Below are 9,609 nucleotides of genomic sequence, written 5' to 3' on the forward strand. Positions count from 1 at the left end.
AATGGACCTTATCCAGACGTAACATTGAATGTAAATAGATCTAGAAGAACGCAAATACATGTAGAGAAATGGGGACGACCTTTTCCTAAAATCGCATTTTAAAGAAAAAATTATCTTTTATGAATGTGTTGCATATTTTCAACTCAACTCCTCGACGTAGATGCAGTCATGGTCATCGTTATTAAACATCATCAGCTCTCCATGACTTGCTGCCTTTTATACAACAGCCGTTGGGTATTCATTACGTTCGCATTCGCACAAAGCTTTATTTATTACTCATTACAGAACTCCATTCTTTGTTCAGGTCATGTTTGGAAACCCTGTTACAAACCCTTATTCAAACCAAACTTTCAGCTATCATTCCAGATATTGCAAGTCAGACACTTTTCAAAACAGTTCGCATTGGAAAAGATGAAACAAAGAAAACAAGTTTTTTTAAAACTTTCCTTTGCCAAGAAAGTTCTCGATGCCGTCAGCTTGGGCAATGTCATTCATCATACATTAGTTCAATCGGAAATACCTCCCTTTTTTTAAATATCAGTCTGTACCAATCAATACAACTAATATATTCAATGAGAAACACGTGTTGCAGGATCTCAATTCTGTCGACTTCAAGTCTAAACCTCCTGATTGCACATGTGCTAGTTCTCCATTCATATATAACCCGGCTGGTCACGTTATTACCGGTGACCTCAACATTGTTAATGATATTTCCCTGTGAAATTGTTATCCAAAGGTCCAAAATATCATAAGCCTAAATCCATGAATAGGAAACAAAATTTAAAAAAATTTAGTGGATTCAGTCGAGGATTATGCCTGGTAAAGAGTTAAACGCCAAAAAAGAAGACGAAAGGATTACGGCTGTGTGGTCGTTGATACAAATAAGAATTAGGAAACTGAATGGGTCTATCAATACCCATGTTACGTGTATCTGTGAAGACCCCAATGTTACAACAAAACAATTGTCTTACCTCTATGACAAATATGTTGTTGTCCTCGCAGATAAAGCCCCAAACAACATCGGGTTTGTTTATAAATTACATTACATAAACTGCTTGATAAATGAATTAGGTATTGACAATTCACATGGAAACACGACATATATACCCTCACGACACTTACCAAAGAGAAAATCCTGGAAAATAATAGGTCTGTTATATGTTCCTTTGAAATTTCAACCAAAAATTATCTAAACTACATAAGCGTTGCTACAAACAACGGTATACTGCTGTGTCTTCCAAATGTTTCGTCTAGATTATTATAAAACTACTAAAAATTCCATCGAACAAGAAATAAAGGATACAACGGATACGATTAAGTCTGATTCGTATCTTGACATCTAGAAATTGATAATGAGGGTCAGTTGAACACGAAACTTTACGACAAAAGATGTGATTTCAGCTTCCCAATTTTGATCTGTCAATTTCTATGAAGCAGCGCCTGCATACGGAGTATATATCTCCAAATTGATGCAATATTCCCGGACTTGTATTTCCTATCATGATTTCCTTGATAGAATGTTGCTGCTCACAAGTAAGCTATTGAACCATGAGTTGCAAATATTTTTTAAGCTGATACAATCCCTTCGTTATTTTACGGACCCAATCACCAGTTGATTGACCGTTAGAGAATATCCTTTTCACAGGTGATAGTGGATATGTTCCTTATGTCGAAACTACAATTTTAATCCCTTTTTACGAATGTGACCTACCGAATTAGACTCATGATCGGCTTGAGAATAACATTAGCAACTGGATGGGTTCCACATGTGGAGAAGGATCTGCTTACCATTCCTGAGTACCTGAGATTAACCCCAGTCTTTATTTGGGTTCGTGTTGCATGTTTTTTTAATTTTTCTATGTTGGGTTTTGTGTACTATTGGGTGTCTGTTTTTTTTTTTTAGACTTGGCGTTGACAGTTTATTTTCGATTTAAGAGTTTGTCCCTCTGGTATCTTTTGTCCCTCTTTTATGCATGCATCACACTGTCTCGAAGTAGACACAAGATGGCCATTCAAATATTGAACCCTGAATTTCGGGATAATATGGTCCCGAACTTGGTCAACAACCAATTATCAGCGGACGTTAGTACGCTGCACACAAAAGGTCACACAATAGCACTAGAACCATACATGAAGGTAACACAATATGTATTACGATGTTTACACGCAGGGCACAAGAGGGCAACATGAATGATATACGTTGTCGTCATGAGAGTACAATGCGTTAGAACTTGGTTACCAAGGCGTCATGAACATTACGATGGTATATATCCTTCGGCTAACAGTTGCAAATTTAATTTGATACAAATTTGTGTGGAAATTTATCCTTACTTTTTGAAGATACTTTTATTAATTTCTATATTAAAGTATTTTTCTATCAAAATTTCAGAATGGCAATTGATTAATCAACACATACATTATGCTTAGAGTTACAATGCAATGTGTGAAAATAAAATGTTCATCATCACAATGTATTGATATTACTGTCGCTGTTTTGTGTGAAAAGTTAGTGGATTATCTTGTCATGCCATAGTACCAAACACGCCTTTGTAGTAAGTAGTGAACCAGGTATATTCTAATTTGCCTGTCCTCATGGGTTCCTATGTTCCACGCCCTTACATGGTAAACACCAATAAGTACTTTGTCAATTCTGAATGACGTTGGGATGACATTCATATTTTGATCCTCCGCGTCCAAAAGGTTGTTTTATGTTACTTGTTATCGAAATCGGATGAGATGGTGAAAGCTTACAAAAGTTGTGAGGATTTCTCAGCATGTCTGTCTTAATGACCCTAAAAAACCTGGAATATGTGCAAAAATACCAAAGGCTTTCTCCAATATCTGCCTGGTTCTGGAGAGTGTATACTCAATTATCTTACCTCCTATACATTTCTAGGAAAATGATAGGTTAAAAGCTACCGCGAGGAGACCGTGTATATTCCATATTAGGTTAGAATAGTTCCTTATTTCAATACACGGTAATTAGTAGTGTTGGCGTTGATGAATTATCTTAAAGGTTGCAACAGACGAAGAAGTTAATGATTTACGATTGAAAAAAAATATTCATAAAACCTCTTTAACTTTGTACTTCTTGGCTTTATAACTATTTTGATCTGAGAGTCACTGATGAGTCTTATGAAGACGAAACGCGCGTCTGGCGTATTAAATTATAATCCTGGTACCTTTGATAACTATATATTCGACAATACATTTCTCTACGATGATATTGGAAGCCAGAATATCTTAAACTCCAAATTTATTTTCAAAATGAAGAGTTGGCTCTGAAATATGCTGACTGTAACATAATTTCTTTTACCGTTATATTAAAACAGTAAATAATACAACCATGATATTTAAAGTAAAAAAGTGCATATGAAAATAGAATACAACTGTACAATTGCTTTTATTGCAGCTATTTCTGTTGTTTAACACTCTGAAGGTTATATTTACCAAACGTTGTTTACCGACAATCTTAGTACTAATCCTTCACTTTTAGAAACATAATATGAAGTACATTTTGCCTCTGAGTCATCAACCAACAAATTTTACCTAAAATGACTGTTCGTTTCAAAAAGTGACGATGTAAATTTTATTTCAGTATCATTAATTCCAGTGTCTAAAAGAAGATCACCTGAACTGAATCCGATTGCAGATTCTAATGATTGCAAACAATATCAGAATAACTAATACATTTATTTGATAGGTCCTATTATTTTTCTATTACAAGTCACTTAAAGGACCCATTCGAGGTGTTGTCATTAAGTATCATCAATTTGCAACATTGTCAATTTGAGTCAAGTTGAAATCCCTTGTATTTCTGCAGCATTATTCATTCAGATACTCGTGCTTTGGGCATAGGAGACATATGGGTAGCTTAGATATGTTTAGCCGTTTATTACACAAATGTGGCATATCTATGTATGCAGATCCTGGATGTTTTAAAAGGATCCACTTTTTTGTAAAATACAAAAGAACATGCAGAGAAGAAAATAAAACATCTATGAATTCACAAGATTTATTTTGATGCTTAAATGGGTGCTTCATTTCTACCACTGGCGTTTTGGTTTACCGAACAAAACATGAACTGAAAATGTAAAATATCTATCAAACTTTCTGCACGATTGAACTTTTGACTCTTTCATCAAAAGCTGGTTGTTAGGATACATGGTAATGTTATAACATATCACTTTCTAAATTATTATTCATTTATGAGATGGAGCAATTACAGGATTAGAAGAGAATACTAGGTTCACAGGGATTATCAGTCAACCAATACCTTATATAAAATCTATCACAAGGTTATATCGTCAGTAAACACTGATCTGTAAAGCGTTGATCTTAAAATTCCTGCAAAGTTTGGTGTAATATTATGCTAATCTCTGTACGACATGGAAAGATTTAATTGTTCCGGGATATCACTCACCTGGCCCAACTTGATAGAAAAATGCCAGTCATATGTGGTGTCATTAGTATATAATTTTCATCCCAGCAGGTCCAATCAATTCCTTCATTATCTATCACCGTGTCTAAATAATTGCCCTGATGTAGTAGGTATATCTGATACGGTAATGTCCTCTTCTACGGCAATTTTGATATATTTATTCTTATTAATCACCTGAAACAGCAGGAAATCTATTATCTTGTTTATACTGTAGGCTGAACTGTCTCCTCAGTGAAATTAATATGAAAACATCCCAATTTTCATTTACAGTGAAACATAAATCGCAAATGAATTAACTTGATATCAATTTGCCTTAATACTTCCAAATTTGCATTTTATGGGTGATAACTAAATTCATCGTCACGCTTTTCACGTGGTTTCAATTCATCAGAAAACATGTCACGTGATAAAGCTTTCTCTAGCGTTATATACATGTATTAACGGAATATTCATTTTTCTAAACTTGATCGACTAGAATCACAGAAAAATAAAAATACCACAACATGTCTCGGTTAGAAGAACATGTAATACTTTTCAGATTCCTCCTTTAATCTTCTTTAAATGACTGCAACTAACTGCAAAATTGTTATACTTAGATAGGTGCCTTTTACATTACAAAAAATATCTAATGATGTATGGTATATGGTTCTGAGATGTAGTATGCATCTAGTACCATGCTTCGGTATAATCATGATTTAATGGTGAATGTTGTTTGTGAATTTTGTACTCCCAAGTATTTGGCACGTTTTATGACTGAAAAGTCAACTATCTTTAGCTACACTCATTTACAAGTCGCGAAAGTTTTGCTATAATCAAAGAAATGGCGGAATTGTGTTTCCCAACAAGTTGTACATATCACTAAGGATTTTCTTATCCTAGTCAAATATTACCTTAGGCGTATTTGGCACATCTTTTAGGACGTTTTGGTCCTCAATGCTCTTCACTTTTGTACTTGTTTGCTTTATAACTATTTCGACCTGAGCTTCACTGATGAGTATTATGAAGACAAAACCCGCGTCTGGCGTATTAGATTATAAGCCTGGTACTACGAGATTTTTTTTTATTCCGGACATCTTTCTAAATTATTAACATCCATTTTATCACCAATCAAAGACGGGTTTCAAAGTTATTGTGAAACTGCCTGTTCTTAGAGGTGGCGTGAATCAGATGTGGATACATGTACTTAAAAATTCCAAAGATCTTTTAGAGTACATACAATCTAACTCTCTTTCATCTTGTAATAGTATTTAAACATTTGACTTTTCTACACTTTATACAAGTATTCCACATTTCAAACTAAAAGACAAATTGAAAGAGTTGGTATTGCTTTGTTTCATAAAAAAGAATGGCCAACGAAAATGCAAGTATCTTGTCTTAGGAAGGGATAAATCCTACTTTGTAAAGGATCACTCTGATTCAAACAAAAAATTCTCTGAAACTGACATTATCAAGATGCTTGATTTCTTGATTGACAACATATTTGTTACGTTCGGAGGACGTGTTTTTCAACAGACTTTCGGCATTCCAATGGGAACGAATTGTGCCCCTCTTCTCTATTATTATGAGATGACTTCATACAGGAACTTCTTAGGAAGAAAGATAAAAAGTAAGCAATATCCTCTAACTCTACTTTCCGCTATATAGATGATGTTCTTTCACTAAATAATTCAAAATTTGGTGACTATGTCGAACGCATCTTTCCCATTGGACTAGAGATAAAGGACACAACAGATACAGTTAAGTCGGCCTCATATCTTGACTTACATCTAGAAATTTACAATGAGTGTCGATTAAAAACAAAACTTTACGACAAAAGAGATGATTCCAGCTTTCCAATTGTGAACTTTCTATTTCTAATTAGCAACATTCCAACAGCACCTGCATTCGGTGTATATATTTCCCAATTGATACGATTTTCCCGTGCTTGCATTTCCTATCATGATTTTCTTGATAGAGGTTGTTGCTAACAAGGAAGCTATTAAATCAAGAGTTCCAAATGGTGAAGTTAAAATCATCTCTTCGTAAATTTTACGGACGCCATCACAAGTTGGTTGACCGTTATTGAATAACCGTAACTATCACAAATGATATCGTTTATGTCCCTTACGTCGTAACTACAATCCCCTTCCCTTTCATGAATGTGACCTACCGCATAAGACCGGATTTGTTATCTCATAAGCAACATGACGGGTGCCACATATGGAGCAGGATCTGCTCACCCTTTCGGAGCACCTGAGATCACCCTTAGTTTTTGATGGGGTTCGTGTTGTTTATTCTTTAGTTTTCTATGTTGTGTCATGTGTTTGTCTGTTTGTCCTTTTAATCTATAGCCATGGCGTTGTCGATTTGTTTCGATTTATGAGTTTGACTCTGTTTGACTCTGGTATCTTTCGTCCCTCTTTTACATGTGTCATATTAGCAAAATGAATAGCGAAGCGACCTTTACCTTAAGGTTTCTACGGCGGAATGTGAGACACATTCCTCTAAGCACACCATAAAAGATTATTTCTCCATGGCAATCCTTGATCGAACAAACTTAATATTACTAAGTAACAATATTGAAAATATAGAAAAAATAGTCGCTAAATGCAGGCTGCGTTACAAGGTTTCTTCGAGATCTTAAGCTGCAACCATTATACCGTAATACAGGAACATAAGGTAGAAAAATAAAGAAAAGTCCAAGTAGTAAAGTTAACATCTATAACACGGACATGAGAACTTTCAAAGATTGGACAATCAAAATTTGATAATTGCATCGTCGACACAAGATGGTTTAAAATAAAGATTCAAAGAGTTACGAGTATTATTGTAGTAGACGACAATTTGACACCTGGACAATGTTTCCAGGTTATAATTATCCGTATCTCCATTATATAATTAGTAAATAAAGATACATAAAGTTTAACCGTATTCGTAATCAACTTTTTCATGAAACATTCCATTTAACTTGTAAAAAATACATTTGATACGACAAATATCAAGACAGATACATTCCTTGCATGTTAAAATCGTCCAATTACAGTTGGACGCGGGACCTTTGTCACATTAATTGACATTAAAGTGTGGATGAAAATGTTTTTCTTGACAACTGGTCCAATCTTTATCATTATTAGTTGTAAACAGGCAAATTACTTAACACTAAACAGTCATGTATGTTATCGATATTTCATAATTTAGAGGTTTTTAATCAGTTACGTGAAGATGGAGTGTAATTTTGTCTGTGTAATGAAGATAGAGATATCACCACTTTATATCAACACAACAATAAAGTAAAATAGATGGTAGCCTCTATGCAATTGTTAAAGATTCATTTTGCAAGAAGAAGCGTAGATAAAACCTAAAATAGACAGTAACCAAACAATATAAGTCTTTCTCAAAAGATGGGAGATTTTACATATCTAGATCGGCATATACATTTTACCTCTTTACATTTTCATTGGAGTCGGAGTTCCCTCAGACACTTATCAAAACAAAAACAAAGAAGCCAGTTCGTATAATTACACATTTAGATATATTGATAATGTTCTTTCTTTGAACATTCCAAACGTTTCGAGTTAGGTTCCATTAGTATGTTATACAGAACTAGAAACAGACACGGCCTCCTCCTACTCTTTTGAGACTTAAACTTCGAATTTAAAATTAGCGGTCATCGCAGTTACAGAATCTATTACAAACGAGACAATCTTAATTCTGAAATTATAAACTGCCCCCACTTAGAAGCCATATACCAACTTTACCTGCATACGGGATAAGCATTCCCCACTCGTCAGTATTCAAGAACATATAGTTGCTAATAAGACTTACAAAACGTCACCATTGTCTGAGAAGAATGTTGATGAACAAAGGTTATGTCAAAGAACGTCTTGTACTTTTTTCTAAAAATTAACCGGAAGATATCAAGAAAAAAGTAAAATCACAAAAATACTGAAATTAGAGGAAAATCAATTCGGACAGTCCATAATCACATGCCAAAATCAAATAACAAAACGCATCAAAAACGAATGGACAAGAACTGTCATTCCTGACTTGATACAGGCATTTTCAAATGTAGAAAATGGTGGATTTTACCTGGTTTTATAGCGCTAACCCTCTCACTTTGATGACAGTCTCATCAAATTCCGTTATATTTACACTGATGCGTTAACTAAACACAATAAATAAAATAGTCAAAATATGGATACATGAGTCATCATCGTATAACAATATTAAAAGGAACAATTTAACAGAACACAAAAACATCTATCTACAAACACATTCATTGATTTGTGTGTCTGACGTCAGAAAATTTTATACGTCACATAGTAACTTGTGAGTAAATATTATTTTTATAGTGGTTATGATTATACCATAATGTTGACTGCTATTCCCTAATTTATGTTTACCTATTATGTCTGTTTATTTAGCTCACACATTGTTATCAATATAATGGAAATATATGCGATTTTCATACAAGTGAGAAGTTAAGCTAGCTATAAAACCATGCTTAGTCCACCATTTTTAACATGAGAAAATGCATGTACTGCGTCAGCAATATGACCGTTGTTTCAATTTTTTGATGTCTTTGGGCTTTTGATTTTGCATTTTGATAATGGACTTTCAGTTATGAAGTTTCCCCGAAATTCGATATTTATTATTTTACTTCTGTTTACACTGTGAATATTTGTTACTCTATTCCGGATTAGATTTCACATAGCAACTTCTTAAACGGTATACATAGTTATCAAAGGTACCAGGCCTTGCGGTCATAAAACTTTCGAGCACGATTTGTGTTTTCAGACTCGAGAATCAAAATGCTGGATTTCATGTTTCGAGCATGATTTTTGTGCTCCGAGCACTGAGCAAAGTTTTATGACTTCAACCCCAGGTTTATAATTTGATTCGTCAGACGCGCGTTTCGTCTAAATAAGACACATCAGTGAAGCTCAGATCAAAATAGTAAGAAAGACAAACAAGTAAAAAGTTGAAGAGCATTGAGGACCCAAAATTCTAAAAGTTGTGCCAAATACGGCTAAGGTAATATATGCATGGGGTAATACACGAAATGAAAAACAAGTACTGCATGAAATAATCAACAAAATATTGTCATGTAATCATAAACGAGATTAATTCTTTTTAATTTGTGCATGTAGCATTTAACGTATCAGAATGTATCGATATTAATAATCCAG

The sequence above is a fragment of the Mytilus galloprovincialis genome, chromosome 4 (genome assembly GCF_965363235.1).
Source record: "Mytilus galloprovincialis chromosome 4, xbMytGall1.hap1.1, whole genome shotgun sequence".
In the NCBI taxonomy this organism is placed as follows: Eukaryota; Metazoa; Mollusca; class Bivalvia; order Mytilida; family Mytilidae; genus Mytilus; species Mytilus galloprovincialis.